We start from the raw sequence: 17,160 nt of genomic DNA on the forward strand, positions 1-17,160 counted from the left end.
CCCCTAAACCTAACCCTAAGCCTAACCCTTACCCAAAGCCTGACACTAACCCATCCTCTAATACTAACCTGTACACGAACACTAACGCATACCCTAACACGTGCGCTCACCCTAAAGTGTTTTTGTACCATAATCTGTACCCTAAATCATCCCAGAAACCGAACTCTAACCTCAACACTAAACCTAACCCTAACCCTAACCCTTACCCAAAGCCTTACAGGAAGCCTTACCCTAACCCGTGCCCTAATCCAAACCCGTACCCTTACCCTAACACATACCCTAACACGTACACTCACCCTAAACTATTGTCGTACCCTAAGATGTACCCTAAACCGTCCCCATCCCCTAACCCTGACCCTAACCCTAACCCTTACCCAAAGCCTTACCCTAAACCATCCCCTAATCTTAACCTGTACGCTACGACTAACAAGTACCCTAACACGTACGCTAACCCTAAAGCGTTGTCGTACCCTAACCTGTACCCTAAACCATCCCCATCCAGTAACTGTAACCTAACCCTAACCATATCTCTAACCCTAATCCTTACCCAAAGCCTTACCCTAACCTGTCCCCTAATCCTAACCCATATGCTAAAACTAACACATACCCTAACACGTACGCTAACCCTAAACCGTTGTTGTACCCTAAAATCCACCCCAAAACATCCCCATCCCCATTCCTTTCCCGTAAACCTAACCCTTACCTGAAGCCTTACCCTAACCCTTTCCCTAATCCTAATCCATACGCTAACACGAACCCGTACACTAACTTGGACGCTAACCCTAATCCGTTGTCATATCCTAACCTGTACCCTAAACTGTCCCCGTCTTCTAACCCTAACCCTAACACTAACACTAACACTTACCTGAAGCCTTACACTAACCCGTTCCCCAATCCTAACCTGTACACTAATACTAACCCATTCCCTAAAACGTACGCTAAACCTTAACCATTGTCGTAAACTAACCTGTACACTAAACCGTCCCCGTCACCTAACCCTAAATCTAACCCTAACCCTAATCCTAAGAATTACATGAAGCTTTACCCTAAGCCGTCCCCTAATCCTAAATCGTATGCTAACACTAACCCGTACCCTAACATGGACGCTAACCCTAAACTGTTCTCGTATGCTAAACTGTACACTAAACCGTCCCCGTCTCCTTAGCCGTACTCTAAGCCTAACCCTAACCCTAAATCTTACCTGAAGCCTTACCCTAAACTGTCCCCTAATCCTAATCCGTACGCTAACACTAACCCGTACCCTTACACTTACGTGAACCCTAAACCATTGTTGTACTCTAACCTGTACCCTAAACCATCCCCCTCCCCAACCCTAACCTTAACCCTAACACTTACCCGAAGCCGTACCCTAACCCGTCCCCTAATCCTAACCCGTATGGTAACATTAACCCATACCCTAACACGTACACTAACCCTAAACCGTTGTCATACCCTAACCTGTACCCTAAACTGTCCCTGTCCCCTAAACCTAAACCTAACTCTAATAATTACCCTAAGCCTTACTCTAACCTGTCCCCTAATCCTCACCCGTACGCTAACACTAACCCGTACTGTAACACGTATGCTAATCCTAAACTGTTGTCATACCCTAACCTGTTCCCTATACTATCTCCGTACCCTAATCCTAACCCTTACCACAAGCCTTACCCTAACCCGTCCCCTAATCCTATACCGTACGCTAACACTAATCTGTACCCTAACACATACGCTAACCCTAAACCATTGTCGTACACTAACCTGTACCCTAAACCATCCACGTTCTCAAACACTAATCCTAAACCAAACCCTAACCCTTACCCGAAGCCTTACCCTAACCCATCCCTTAATCCTAACCTGTACAAAACCCTAACCTGTAGCGTAACATGTAAGCTAACCCTAAACGTTTGTCGTACCCTAAACTGTACCCTAAACCGTCCACGTTCTCAAACACTAATCCTAAACCTAACCCTAACCCTTACCCGAAGCTTTACCCTAACTCATCCCTTAATCCTAACCTGTACAAAACCCTAACCTGTAGCGTAACATGTAAGCTAACCCTAAACGTTTGTCGTACCCTAAACTGTACCCTAACCCGTCCACGTTCTCAAACACTAATCCTAAACCTAACCCTAACCCTTACCCGAAGCTTTACCCTAACTCATCCCTTAATCCTAACCTGTACAAAACCCTAACCTGTAGCGTAACATGTAAGCTAACCCTAAACGTTTGTCGTACCCTAAACTGTACCCTAACCCGTCCACGTTCTCAAACACTAATCCTAAACCTAACCCTAACCCTTACCCGAAGCTTTACCCTAACTCATCCCTTAATCCTAACCTGTACAAAACCCTAACCTGTAGCGTAACATGTAAGCTAACCCTAAACGTTTGTCGTACCCTAAACTGTACCCTAACCCGTCCACGTTCTCAAACACTAATCCTAAACCTAACCCTAACCCTTACCCGAAGCTTTACCCTAACTCATCCCTTAATCCTAACCTGTACAAAACCCTAACCTGTAGCGTAACATGTAAGCTAACCCTAAACGTTTGTCGTACCCTAAACTGTACCCTAACCCGTCCACGTTCTCAAACACTAATCCTAAACCTAACCCTAACCCTTACCCGAAGCTTTACCCTAACTCATCCCTTAATCCTAACCTGTACAAAACCCTAACCTGTAGCGTAACATGTAAGCTAACCCTAAACGTTTGTCGTACCCTAAACTGTACCCTAACCCGTCCACGTTCTCAAACACTAATCCTAAACCAAACCCTAACCCTTACCCGAAGCCTTACCCTAACCCGTGCCCTAATCCTAACCTGTACACTAACACTAACCCGTACCCTAACAGGTACACTAACCCTAAACCATTGTCTTACCTTAACCTGTACCCTAAACTGTCCCCTTTACCTAACCCTAACCATAACGCTAACCTTTACCCTTACCCGAAGCCTTACCCTAACCCTTGCCCTAATCCTAACCTGTACACTAACACTAACACTTACCCTAACATGAACTCTAACCCTAAACCGTTGTCGTACCCTAACCTGTACCCTAAAACGCCCCTGTTCCCTAACTCTAACCCTAACCCTAACCCTAACACTTACCCAAAGCCTTACACTAACCCGCCCCTAATCCTAACCCATACACTAACCCTAACGTGTACCATAACATGTACGCTAACCCTAAACAGTTGCCGTACCCTAACCTGTACCCTAAACCATCCCCATTCCCTAACCCTAACCCTAACACTAACCCTAACCCTTACCTGAAGCCTTACCCTAACCCGTCCCCTAATCCTAACCCGTTCGCTAACACTAACCTGTACCCTAACATGTACGCTAACACTAAACCATTGTCATACACAACCTGTACCCTAAACCATCCCTGTTCCCTAACCCTTACCCTAACCCTTACCTGAAGCCTTACCCTAACCCGTCACGTAATCCTAACCCGTACACTAACACTAACCCGTACCCTAACACGTACGCTAACCCTAAACCGTTGTCGTACACTAACCTGTACCCTAAACCGTCCCTGTTCCCTAACCGTAACCCTAAACCTTACCCTAACCTGTACCCTAATCCTAACCCATACACTAACACTAGCACATACCCTAACACGTACCCTAACATTAACCAGTTGTCGTACTCTAAACTTTACCCTAAACCGTACCCATTCTCTAACCCTAAACCTAACCCTAAGCCCAACTCTAACACTTACCCTAAGCCTTACCCTAACCCATACCCTAATTCTAACCCGTACACTACTACACACCCATACCCTAACACGTACCCTAACCCTAACTCTTTGTCACACCATAACCTGTATCCGAAACCATAACTTTCCCTAACCCTAACCATAAACCTAACCGTAACCATTACCCTAACCCGTACCCTAATCCTAACCTGTACAGTAACACTAACCCATACCCTAACACGTACCCTAACCCTAACATATTGTCATACCCTAATCTCTACCCTAAACCGTACCCATTCCCTAACCTTAACCCTTAGCCTAAGCCAACATCACTAATTATTAGAGAATTGCAAATCAAATCTACAATGAGGTATCACCTCGCACCTGTTAGAATGGGCATCATCAGGAAATCTACAAACAACAAATGCTGGAGAGGGTGTGGAGAAAAGGAACCCTCTTCCACTATTGGTGGGAATGTAAATTAATACAGTCACTATGGAGAAGTTTATGGAGGTTCCTTAAAAAACTAAAAATAGAATTACATTATGATCCAGCAATCCCACTACTGGACATATACCCAGAGAAATCCATAAATCAAAAAGGCACATTCACCACAATATTCTTCGCAGCACTATTTACAATAGCCAGGTAATGGAAGGAAACTAAATGCCCAGAGACAGACGAATGGGTACAGATGTAGTACATATATAAAATCGAATATTACTCAGCCATAAAAAGCAATGAAATTGGATCATTTGTAGAGACGTCGATGGATCTAATGACTGTCCTACATAGTGAAGAAACTCAGAAACAGAAAAACAAATATTGTATATTAATGCATATATGTGGAACCTAAAAACTGGTACAGATGAACCGGTTTGCAGGGCAGAAATAGAGACACAGATGTAAAGAACAAACGTATGGACACTGAGAGGGTAAAGCCGTGGGGTGTTGGGTGGGAGGAGTTGGGAGATTGGGATTGACATGTATACATTTATATCTATAAAATAGATAACCAATAATAACCTGCTGTATAAAAAAGTAAATAAAATTAAATTTAAAAATAAAAAAAATAAATAAAATTTAAAGAAACAGAAAAAAGTTATTCCCTTCACATACATGTATTTATAGGAATGAATTATTTCCATGCTTATATCTATAAATACAAAAAAGAGGAATAAAATCTACCTTGAGCCAAAAAAGAAAATAAACCAAAAAGAATCCACCAGATATACAGAGGAAAACCCTATCAGGGCACTTGCTCCAGTGGTAAACAATTCTGAAGTTGGTCAGTGATGTGGAATCATCTCCCATGCAGCCAGCAGCACACCCACAAGGAGCATCCTCATTGCAAAGCTGGGGGACCATGCCGAGGCATCTGTGAGTAAACGTGAGCTGAGCCCCAGGCCAGATGCTGCTGAACTGTTCCCACCCTTCCCAGGTAATGGGAGGAGTTGGGAGATTGGGATTGACATGTATACATTTATATCTATAAAATAGATAACCAATAAGAACATGCTGTATAAAAAAGTAAATAAAATTAAATTTAAAAATAAAAAAAAATAAATAAAATTTAAAGAAACAGAAAAAAGTTATTCCCTTCACATACATGTATTTATAGGAATGAATTATTTCCATGCTTATATCTATAAATACAAAAAAGAGGAATAAAATCTACCTTGAGCCAAAAAAGAAAATAAACCAAAAAGAATCCACCAGATATACAGAGGAAAACCCTATCAGGGCACTTGCTCCAGTGGTAAACAATTCTGAAGTTGGTCAGTGATGTGGAATCATCTCCCATGCAGCCAGCAGCACACCCACAAGGAGCATCCTCATTGCAAAGCTGGGGGACCATGCCGAGGCATCTGTGAGTAAACGTGAGCTGAGCCCCAGGCCAGATGCTGCTGAACTGTTCCCACCCTTCCCAGGTAAAACACCTGAATATGTACAAGGACTTGAAAGCCTAGAGGAAGGGCCGTGGAGCCACACCAGCGACAGCACGCCAGCCAACTTGGTGCCTGCAGGCCAGCCATTATTGTCGTGGCCCCGGGTGCTCTTCTGGAAGCTTTCCATTTCCCTGCCTGAGATACCCGTCCTGTCCCGGCCCCCACTGCTTTTTTCCTTCCTCACCTCTGCCCAGGGAGAAATTCCAGTGGCAGTTACGGGTGACACATCCTCTTCTTTAGCAAGTGGCAACTTGGCAACTCCTGCAGAAAGTCCAGCAGAGCCCCACTCACACCAGGCCACCCAAAAAGCCGTAGCCCCTCACTCCCACGCACCAGCCCGGCCCCAACACTGCTGACGGGAAAGAGAATATGGCGTCAGGCACAGCTGCAGGGGTTCTTGCTGCCTGGAACAGTGTTTATATTGACCTCAACCCAGGCACACCTGGGGAGGGCTGGCCCACATGGTCAGGCTGCCCAGTTCAGCCAATCCTCACCCCTCAGGGGCTCACAGTTGCAGAAAATGGAACTTGCTGAACCGGCCAGGTCCAAGGAACAGGTGTGGCTCCTAAGAGTCAGGATAGACAAGGGGCTGCAGCTCTGCCTTGTCTTGTAATCATTTTATCTGGCCCATGAGTGGGAGACAACTTCAAGAAGACCCTCTCCTAATGAGAGAAACCCAGGAATCAGGGAGAGGAGGGGTGGTGGGTGGAGACAGAGGCCCTGTGCCCCAGCTGAATTGGAAGTCTCTGGAAGGCCAGGCAGAGGGAGGCCGCACAGAGTGATGCCCAGGGTCACAGACCTGTTGGAGCTGCTGTTTGTTAGTTCAAGTCCTGCTCTGAGGTGTTCTGTGTCAGCTCTGACCGAAAGGTGAGCTGGGGTTGCTCTGTAATCAGGGCTATGTGCACGGTTCCTGTGTGCTCAGCCCTGCTGGGGTACCTTCCCAGGGGAGCTCTGTATCATGCGAAGGGTCTGACCACGAGAGCCTCATGGGCTGCTGGGTAGCTGCACAGGTGAGCTCCATACCCTGGGAGAGGCCTGACCACGAGAGCCCCGTGGGCTACGGACAACCTGCCCAGGTGAGCTTCATATCCTTGGAGGGGCGTGACCATGAGAGCCCTGTTGGCTGCTGGGGACCTGCCAAGATGAGCTCCATATCCTGGGATTGGCCTGACCACGAGAGCCCCGTGGGCTGCTAGGGACCTGGTAAAGGATGTCAGGACAGTCAGTGAAGCCACTGAGGATATACATCCAGTAGTTCCTAATTCCTACACCCTGCTGGTCATTCTACCATCCAGCAGGACATGGTATTCTGTATTAGACTTCAATGATGCCTTCTGTATTCCATTAGTCTCAGAATCACAAGAAATTTTGGCTTGTGAGTGGCAGGACTCAACATACAACAAAAACAATATGATGGGCCGTCCTGCCCCAAGGGTTCAAAAATTCCCACAGCATCTTTGGGGAAACATTAGCTAAACACCTAAAAGTTCTACCTCTGCAAAAGGGAACTCTCCTTCAATATGCAGACGACATTCTGATTGCCAGCCCTACTAAGGAGGCCTCTGAACTACCTAGCCAATAAAGGATAGAAGGTGTCGAAGAAAAAGGCTCAAATATCACAGACTAAGGTGACCTGCCTGGGCTTCATTCTCACAAAAGGTCGGAGAAGCTCATCCCAGGAAAGGGAAGAAGCCATTTGCAGCCTTACCCCTTCTAAAACTAGAAGACAACGTAGGGGTTACTGGGGAGGCCAGGGTTTGCTGCATCTGGATCCCTAACTACAGTCTAATAGCTGGGCCTCTATATGAAACACTGAAAGGAAAAGATGATGATCCTTTTGAATAGAATCCAGAAGCAGCCTGTCAAGAACGCAAAGAGCAGTCAATTCAGACCCTTGCCCTGCAACTCCCTAATTTAGCTAAGCCCTTTGACCTTTACATCCGCATAGAAGGTGAATCACCCTTGGAGTATTAGTGCAAAAACTGGGACCACTTGAAATGGAACAACGCAAGAATGCCCTCCAGGTAGGATAAACTACAGTCACCAAGGGCTTGGCCTACTGCCCCATCCGGCCAGGGTCTGGGGGTATCTAAAAACCTGGAAATCAGCAGTCCACAAGGCCAACTCCCTCCTAAAGGAAAAGGACCCGATGTGGTGATCCTAACCACCCACCATGCCCTGAAGTTGCAGGGGTCACTCGATGGGCACACTGACCTCGAGTGAGGAGGCCCACCAGCTCCAACCTCCAGAGAGACAACCGGGGGCAACAGGCCCCCATGACGACTCGTGTGTCCATCACTTGACCTGGAGTTTCTCTCAGAAAACAAGAGTGTGCCCCAAAAGAGCAGACTACTGCTTGCAGGAGTTACTGCACCCAGAGGGGAGCTAATAAGCTTGGTGGAGGAACCGTATATCACGCTGTCACCATAGAAAATCCTACAGACATCGCAGTGACGGCAGTCAATGAGACCAGCTGGACTCCTGGTTACTTCAAAAGACCATTGATTCAGTGGCCGTCATGGTCATGGATCACCACCGGCCCTGGACTGTCTGGGAGTTGAGTGGGCAGGGCTCTGACATCTGGTGCTGTTTGTACGTTAATTCAGGGACCTAATTGATGAAAGCACAGACTACTGGTCAGAGCATCTAGGCTGGCAGAAACCGTCAGCCTAAGGTGGCCGAACAAATGTGGGGTGGGGTAAAACCGGCCCCCACAGCGTCTTTGCGCATCTATTTCCTGCACCCTTAAAGGTCATTAGAATCTATAACACTTCCAATGCTGGCACTCAGGCAGACGAGCAGTGAGGCAGGAGGCCTGGGGACAATCAACCTCACCTGGAGGCTGCTGGGGAGAAGTTCTGCCCCTCCCCACGAGTATGAGGACTCCCAACTCAGCACGAAGCAGTTACAGAAGAGGGGTCTGCACCCACAGCGCCCCAAGAATGAGGAATGGGACAAAAGGCAGAGGAGGGGCTTGTCACCGCCAAAGCCCATGAAAAATTCCTGGGAGATAAAAATAGAATCTGGGCAATAAACTAAAGTCTAACCTTTTTTTCCTTTGTGCTTTGTCTAATTTCACGTGCTCCTAAGGTTCCACAGGCAGAGGTCCCACACCCGGCACTTCAGACCCGATTTCCTAGTGCAGAATGGCTGGGTCGACACTTCAGCTCCCGGGGCTCCATGCACACTCTGCGACCTACAGCCTTAGCTGCAGCCAACCGGCCCTCGAGAGCTCCGCCCCCTCCCTCCCGCTGACGCTGCTGGGATCCCTAAACAGCAGCCCAGCCCACAGCACGCGTGGGAGCGCACGCTCTCATCTCTCCATTCTCTGATCAAAATATAAATTTTCGCTTGCTTCTGAACCAAACTCAGTCTCGATCTGTTGGCTCCAATGACACTGGGCAAGGGGAGCCTTGTTGGGGCCCACTCTAGAGGATCAGTAACAGAAATTGAGAACATTGTAACTTCAATGAACAGGTATGTGAGCCGCACTGTAATTAATATATAGCAGTGTACAAGGCTCGGGTAAAATAAGATGTTTCTAACACTTTCATTGGATATTTCCATCACTTTATATGGAGCACAGGGGCACTGCAATTCACCTGTTCCCTAACCCTAACCCTAATTCTAACCCTAACCCTAACCCTAAGCCTAAACCTAACCCTTACCCGAAGCCTTATCCTAACCCATACCCTAATCCTAACCTGTACACTAACACTAACACATACCCTAACACATACGCTAACCTGAAACCATTGTTGTACCCTAACCTGTACCATACCCGTTCCTTAACCCTAACCCTAACACTAACACTAACACTAAACCGTACCCATTCCCTAACCCTAACCCTAGCACTAACCCATCCTTTGTGCTTTGTCTAATTTCACGTGCTCCTAAGGTTCCACAGGCAGAGGTCCCACACCCGGCACTTCAGACCCGATTTCCTAGTGCAGAATGGCTGGGTCGACACTTCAGCTCCCGGGGCTCCATGCACACTCTGCGACCTACAGCCTTAGCTGCAGCCAACCGGCCCTCGAGAGCTCCGCCCCCTCCCTCCCGCTGACGCTGCTGGGATCCCTAAACAGCAGCCCAGCCCACAGCACGCGTGGGAGCGCACGCTCTCATCTCTCCATTCTCTGATCAAAATATAAATTTTCGCTTGCTTCTGAACCAAACTCAGTCTCGATCTGTTGGCTCCAATGACACTGGGCAAGGGGAGCCTTGTTGGGGCCCACTCTAGAGGATCAGTAACAGAAATTGAGAACATTGTAACTTCAATGAACAGGTATGTGAGCCGCACTGTAATTAATATATAGCAGTGTACAAGGCTCGGGTAAAATAAGATGTTTCTAACACTTTCATTGGATATTTCCATCACTTTATATGGAGCACAGGGGCACTGCAATTCACCTGTTCCCTAACCCTAACCCTAATTCTAACCCTAACCCTAACCCTAAGCCTAAACCTAACCCTTACCCGAAGCCTTATCCTAACCCATACCCTAATCCTAACCTGTACACTAACACTAACACATACCCTAACACATACGCTAACCTGAAACCATTGTTGTACCCTAACCTGTACCATACCCGTTCCTTAACCCTAACCCTAACACTAACACTAACACTAAACCGTACCCATTCCCTAACCCTAACCCTAGCACTAACCCTAAACCTTAACCTAACCCGTACCCTAATCCTAACCCGTGCACTAACTCGTACACTAACCCTAAACCCTTGTTGTACCCTAACATTTACCCTAAACCATACCCGTTCCCGAACACTAACCCTAACCCTAACCTTAACATTAACCCTAACACTAACCCTAGACCTTACCCTAACCCGTACCCTAATCCTATCCCGTAGACTATCACTAACCCATTCTCTAACACGTATGCTAAAACTAAACCCTTCTCATACCCTAAACTGTAACCTAAACCATACCAGACCCTAACCCTAACCATAACTCTAACTCTTACACTAACCAGTACCCTAATCCTAACCCATACACTAACACTCAACCATACCCTAACACTTACCCAAATCCTAACCCATTGTCATACCCTACCCTGTACCCTAAATTGTACCCATTCCCCAACACTAACCCTAACAATAACTCTAACCCTAAATCTTACCCTAACCCATACACTAACACTAAACTGTACCCTAACACATACCCTAACCCTAAACATTTGTCATACCCTAACCTCTACCCTAAACCATACCAGTTCCCTAACCCTAACCTTAACCCTAACCCTAACCCTTATCCTTAACCTATCCTGTACCCTAATCCTACCCTGTATACTAACACTAACCCATACCCTAACACGTACCCTAACCCTAATCTGTTGTCGTATCCTAAACTGTACCGTAAACCGTACCCATCCCCTAATCCTAACCCTAACCCTAACCTTAACCTTACCCTAAACCATTCCCTAATCCTAACCCATACACTAACACTAACCCATACCCTAACAAGTACTCTTACACTCACGCGTTGCTGTACCCCACCTCTATCCTAAACCGTACCCATTCCCTAACCCTAACCCTAACCCTGATGCTTACCCTAATGCACACCCTAATCCTAACCCTTTCATTAACACTAAACTGTCCCCTAACATGTACCACAACCCTAACCCTTTGGCATACCCTAAACCATACCCGTTCCTTAACCCTAACCCTAACCTTAACACTAACCCTAACCCTAACCTTAATGCTAAACCTAACACTAACCCTAAACCTTACCCTAACTTGTACCCTAATCCTAACCTGTACACAAACACTAACCCATACCCTATCATGTACCCTTACCCTATCCCCTTGTCGTACCTAACCTGTACCCTAAACAGTACCCATTCCCTAAGCCTAACCCTAACCCTAAGCTTAACCCTAAACCTTAACCTAATGCATACCCTAATCCTAACCTTTGTACTAACCCTAAACCATACCCGTTCCCTGACCCTAACCCTAACCCTAACCCTAATCCTAACCCTAACCTTTACACAATCCGTACCCTAATCCTAAGCCTAACACTAACCCATAGCCTAACATGTACCCTAAACCCAACCTGTTGTCGTACCCTAACCTGTACCATAAACCATACCCTTTCCTTAACCCTAACCCTACCTTAACCCTAAACCTAACACTAACCCTAAACCTTACCCTAACCCATACCCCAATCCTAACGTGTACACTAACTCTAACCCATACCCTAACACGTACCCTAACTCTAACTTGTGTCATACCCTAACCTGTACCCAAAACCATAACTGTTCCCTAACCCTATACTTAACCCTAACCCTAACCCTTACCCTAACGTTTACCCTAATCCTAACCCATACACTAACACTAACCCATACCCTAACACGTAACCTAACCCTAACCTGTTTTCATACCCTAACCTGTACCCTAAATCATACACCATTCCCTAACCCTAACCCTAACCCTAACCCTAACCCTTTCCTTTGAATACTAGGTTGGGGATGAATTACTTGTTGTCGGTAATTTGTTGGGAGATTGCTACACTGACTTGGAGCTGGAATGATGTGTGGCATATCCAGTGTGTCAGCTGTCATGCTGACATCAAAGATAGGGTCTGTGAGTCAACATCCATTGAAAATAGCTCCCTCTGAAAGTCATCTTCAGTCCAGTGCTTGGGTTTGTCAGGGGATAATCTTTATGTCTTCTTCTTCTTCCTCTGGTTGCTTCTCAAGCACATTTCCATCCAGGGTGTGCCAGAAGAAGAATTCTGCCTTTCTAAAGGGCTGCTTCCATAAAGGGTTGAGAAATCCTGGGCAGGAATATCTTTAAGAAGATTCATGAGCTTCAGGTGGTTCTTGGTGTTTCCAGCCTTCGAAGAGACAGGTGGCGGCATGTGATGAGGAGGGTCAGACTTGAGCCAATGGTAGACACCCTGTTCCCTGTTATTTGCAACAAACTGGTAAGAACTTGGTTCTGAGACACCTTGCTGAAGTCCTCCCCATGGCCCACAGACTCGTGCCTATCTTTGATGCTCATGCTCATATTAAACAAGGTAATATGGACCCCCAGAAATGTGTTGGTTGGTGTAGTGGTACCACTCATTGGGTTGTTGCCTATGGTCATGCCATACCCTGGGCTGCTAGCCAGGGGCAGGTTCTTTTTCACCATGTCTTCAACTGTCTCTGCAATGAGGGACAGTGCTGGGTGTTGGTCTGAATGGTTTCAGCTTTCCTCCGAATAGCCCTCATTGTCACAGGGATGGACATACATATTTGAACAACTTTGGCAATGAAGTCATCTGTGAAGATGAGTGCATCTGACAGTCCCTTGTAGAGTTTACAGCTCACATGTGTTGAGTCCTGTACATCCATTACCACAGACACCAGGGAGTCATTCACAGGGTGCTGAAAAGATATGCTGAAATGGGACTCTGAGAGCGGACACACTTCTAATTGGAGGAGCCCAGGAGAATCTTCTTTCAGAATAGTTCTTTTGACACAGCTTCCAATTAGGGTGTATTAAGCCCCTTGGTGTCTGATCAGATTCAGGATAAGGGGAACCCAGCCAGTGTGCTGAAAGGTGATTTTGCTAACAAGGTTCCTGGTAGATTTCTACCTTCTGGAAGTGGAACATCCTTGTTGAGGAAATAGCAGTGTGGCTGACCTGGAACAGCAGCATAAAATCACATGTTGTGATTCAAAGGTACAAGGTCAGGGTCCTTTGACATCTCAAAGTGAGTGATCGGTTCATAGATGGGTACATAAGTTGCCTGGGTTTCAAACAATGGAATTCCTGTGCAGTTCTGAAGTTTCTGAACAAATGCTCTAGATACTGGGATTGGCTGGGGAAATTTCAAGAAGAAACAGGAAGAAAGATCCACACTCTTGGTACTCGTGATTGAGGAGAAGGAGGGAGTCCATTTGTTGTCAACTGGGTGTGACCCCATAATTAATGGTGCAGTTGGGAGTTTATACATAATAGATGTTCCTTCAATTGTCACTGATGCATTCATGCCCAAAGATCAAGGAACATTATTCTTGTGCAAAACGATAGAGGATGTAGTCTTATCATCCAGCATGTCAGAAGGAGAGGCATAATACTTTAAGTTAATTAAATGACCCCCACTTCTTGGAGTGAGATAGCCAACACTTCCATGAAGAATCTTATCCAAGGGACCAGCATTCGTTACTTTCCAATACATAACTGCCATTTAAAATAGATCTTGTTCTAAGGATTGGAGAGCCAAGTACATTTTAGTCTTCAGTTTGTTGTCCCCTGGAAGGTTATAAAGATTAACAAGACCCTTAAGGTGCTTAGAAAATTCATCAAAAATTTTTCCCCTTAGCTGCTGTACAAGCTCTGGACAGCTCACAGGATTCTCTCCATTGTGAGCCACTTTTACATCACAAAACTGTCCTGCAGGATCTAACTGCACTTCCACATAGAACATATCTGATGTGATGTAACATTCAATGTCACTGGCACTGAGATGACAGCCCAGTCCATTCTGGCTTGCTATAGACTCCAGTCAGTCATTGCTGGTAAAGATGTTACATGAATTGACGCACAAGCTTAATGGTTTCACTCCAAGTTCTACTTTGGTTAAATTTTGCATGGAGCCGTTCCAAGAGAGAACTCATCTTACCCACATTTTTGGACTCCTCGGTTTCCCCCTGAGCCCTCATCCTGACGGCAGGGAGAGCCTGAGTCCTACACAAGAGGATATGTCTTTCCCCACCACTAATTGAGGAACCAAGTTGGTTAGGGCTCCTGGGATGCAGGGTGCCTGCAGTCCCCACTCTTCCCAGGAAGGCTCAGTCAGAAGTCCCTGGGGACAAGAAGAGAAGGGTGCTCTTGGCTGCCGCTGTCTTCCCCAACAGAACCTGCACCACATCTTCTTTATCCATTTGTCTGTTGATGGACATTTAGGTTGCTTCCGTGACCTGACTATTGTAAATAGTGCTTCAAAGAACATTGGAGTGCATGTGTCTTTTTGAATTATGGTTTCTCTGAGTATACACCCAGTAGTGAGATTGCTGGGTCATATGGTAATTCTATTTTTAGTTTTTTAAGGAAACTTCATACTGTTCTCCATAGTGGCTGTATCAATTTACATTCCCACCAACAGTGCAAGAGGGTTCTCTTTTCTTCACACCCTCACCAACATTGTTTTTTGTAGATTTTCTGATGATGATCATTTTAACAGGTGTGAGGTGATACCACATTGTAGTTTTGATTTGCATTTCTCTAATACTTATTGATGTTGTGCAGCTTTACATGTGCCTCTTGGCCATCTGTATGTCTTTGGAGAAATGTCTATTTAGGTCTAATGCCCATTTTTGGATTGGGTTTCTTTTTTTTAATATTGAGCTGCATGAGCTGTTTATATATTTTGGAGGTTAATCCTTTGTCCATTGATTCCTTTGCAAATACTTTCTGCCATTCTGAGGGTTATCTTTTTGTCTTGTTTATAGTTTCTTTTGCTGTGCAAAAGCTTTTAAGTTTCATTAGGTCCCATTTTTTAATTTTTGTTTTTATTTCTATTTCTCTAGGAGGTGGGTCAAAAAAGATCTTCTGTGATTTATGTCAAAGAATATTCTTCCTATGTTTTCCTCTAAGAGTTTTATAGTGTCTGTCTTACATTTAGTTCTTTAATCCATTTTGAGTTTATTTTTGTATGTGGTGTTAGGGAGTGTTCTAATTTCATTCTTTTACATGTAGCTGTCCAGTTTTCCCAACACCACTTATTGAAGAGGCTGTCTTTTCTCCATGTTATATTCTTGCCTCCTTTATAGAAGATAAGGTGACCATATGTACATGGGCTTATCGCTGGGATTTCTATCCTGTTCCATTTATCTATATTTCTGTTTTGTGCCAGTACCATATTGTCTTGATTACTGTAACTTTGTAGTATAGTCTGAAGTCATGGAGTCTGATTTCTCCAGATCCTTTTTTTCCCCTCAAGATTGCTTTGGCTATTCGGGGTCTTTTGTGTCTCCATACAAATTTCAAGATTCTTTTGGTCTTGTTCTGTAAAAAAATGCCATTGGTAATTTGATAAGGATGGCATTAAATCTGTATATTACTTTGCATAGAAGAGTCATTTTCAAAATATTGATTCTTCCAATCCACGAACATGGTATATCTCTCCATCTGTTTGTATAATCTTTGATTTCTTTCATCAGTGACTTAAGAGTTTTCTGAGTACAGGTCTTTTTCCTCCTTAGGTAGGTTTATTGCTAGTTATTTTATTCTTTTTGTTGCAATGGTGAATGGGATTGTTTCCTTAATTTCTCTTTCTGACATTTCATTGTTAGTGTATAGGAATGCAAGAGATTTCTGTGCATTAATTTTATATCCTGTAACTTTACCAAATTCATTGATTAGCTCTAGAAGTTTGCTGATGGCATCTTTAGGATTGTCTATGTATAGTATCATGTTATCTGCAAATAGTGACAGTTTTACTTCTTCTTTCCCAATTTGTATTCCATTAATTTCTTTTTCTTCTCTGATTGTCCTGGCTAAAACTTCCAAAACTATGTTGAATAATAGTGGCGACAGTGGACATCATTGTCTTGCTCCTGATCTTAGAGGAAATGCTTTCTATTTTTCACCACTGAGAATGATGTTGGCTGTGAGTTTGTCGTATATGATCTTTATTATGTTGAGGCAGGTTCCATCTATGCCCACTTTCAAGAGAGTTTTTTTTAATCATAAATGGGTGTTGAATTTTGTCAAAAGCTTTTTCTGCATCTATTGAGATGCATTTTTCTGCATCTATTGATCATATGATTTTTATTCTTCAGTTTGTTAATACGGTGTATCACATTGGTTGATTTCCATATGTTAAAGTATCCTTGCATCCCTGGGATAAATCCCACTTGATCATGGTGTATAATATTTTTAATGTGCTATTGGATTTTGTTTGCTAGCATTTTGTTGAGGATTTTTGCTTCTATGTTCATCCGTGATATTGGTCTGTAATTTTCTTTTTTTTTTTTTTTGCAATATCTTTGGTTTTGGTATCAGCATGATGGTGGCCTCCTAGAATGAGTTTGGACGTGTTCCTTCCTCTGCAATTTTTTGGAAGAGTTTGAGAAGAATGGGTGTTAGCTCTTCTCTAAATGTTTGATAGAATTCACCTGTGAGGCCACATGGTCCTGCACTTTTGTTTGTTGTAAGATTTTTAATCACAGTTTCAATTTCATTACTTGTAATTGATCTGTTCATATTTTCTATTTCTTTCTGGTTCAGTCTTGGAAGGTTATACCTTTCTAAGAATTTTTCTGTTTCTTCCAGGTTTCCATTTTATTGGCATAGAGTTACTTGTACTGTTCTCTTAGGATGCTTTGTATTTCTGTGATGTCCATTGTAACATCTCCTTTTTCATTTCTAATTTTATTGATTTGAGACCTCTCCCTCTTTTTCTTGATGAGGCTGGCTAAAGGTTTATCAATTTTGTTTATCTTCTCAAAGAACCAACTTTTAGTTTTATTTATCTTTGTTATTGTTTTCTTTGACTCTATTTCAT

The 17,160-nt window shown here is 44.4% G+C and overlaps 1 pseudogene; it reads right to left on the reverse strand.

Annotated features, from left to right (window-relative positions):
• Nucleotides 1-5,862: 5,862 nt before the first annotated feature.
• On the reverse strand, nucleotides 5,863-14,314 carry LOC112406854 (mediator of RNA polymerase II transcription subunit 1 pseudogene; annotated as a pseudogene).
• Nucleotides 14,315-17,160: the final 2,846 nt, after the last annotated feature.

Source organism: Neophocaena asiaeorientalis, unplaced genomic scaffold, assembly GCF_003031525.2.
Source record: "Neophocaena asiaeorientalis asiaeorientalis breed wild unplaced genomic scaffold, Neophocaena_asiaeorientalis_V1.1 scaffold962, whole genome shotgun sequence".
NCBI lineage: Eukaryota > Metazoa > Chordata > Mammalia > Artiodactyla > Phocoenidae > Neophocaena > Neophocaena asiaeorientalis.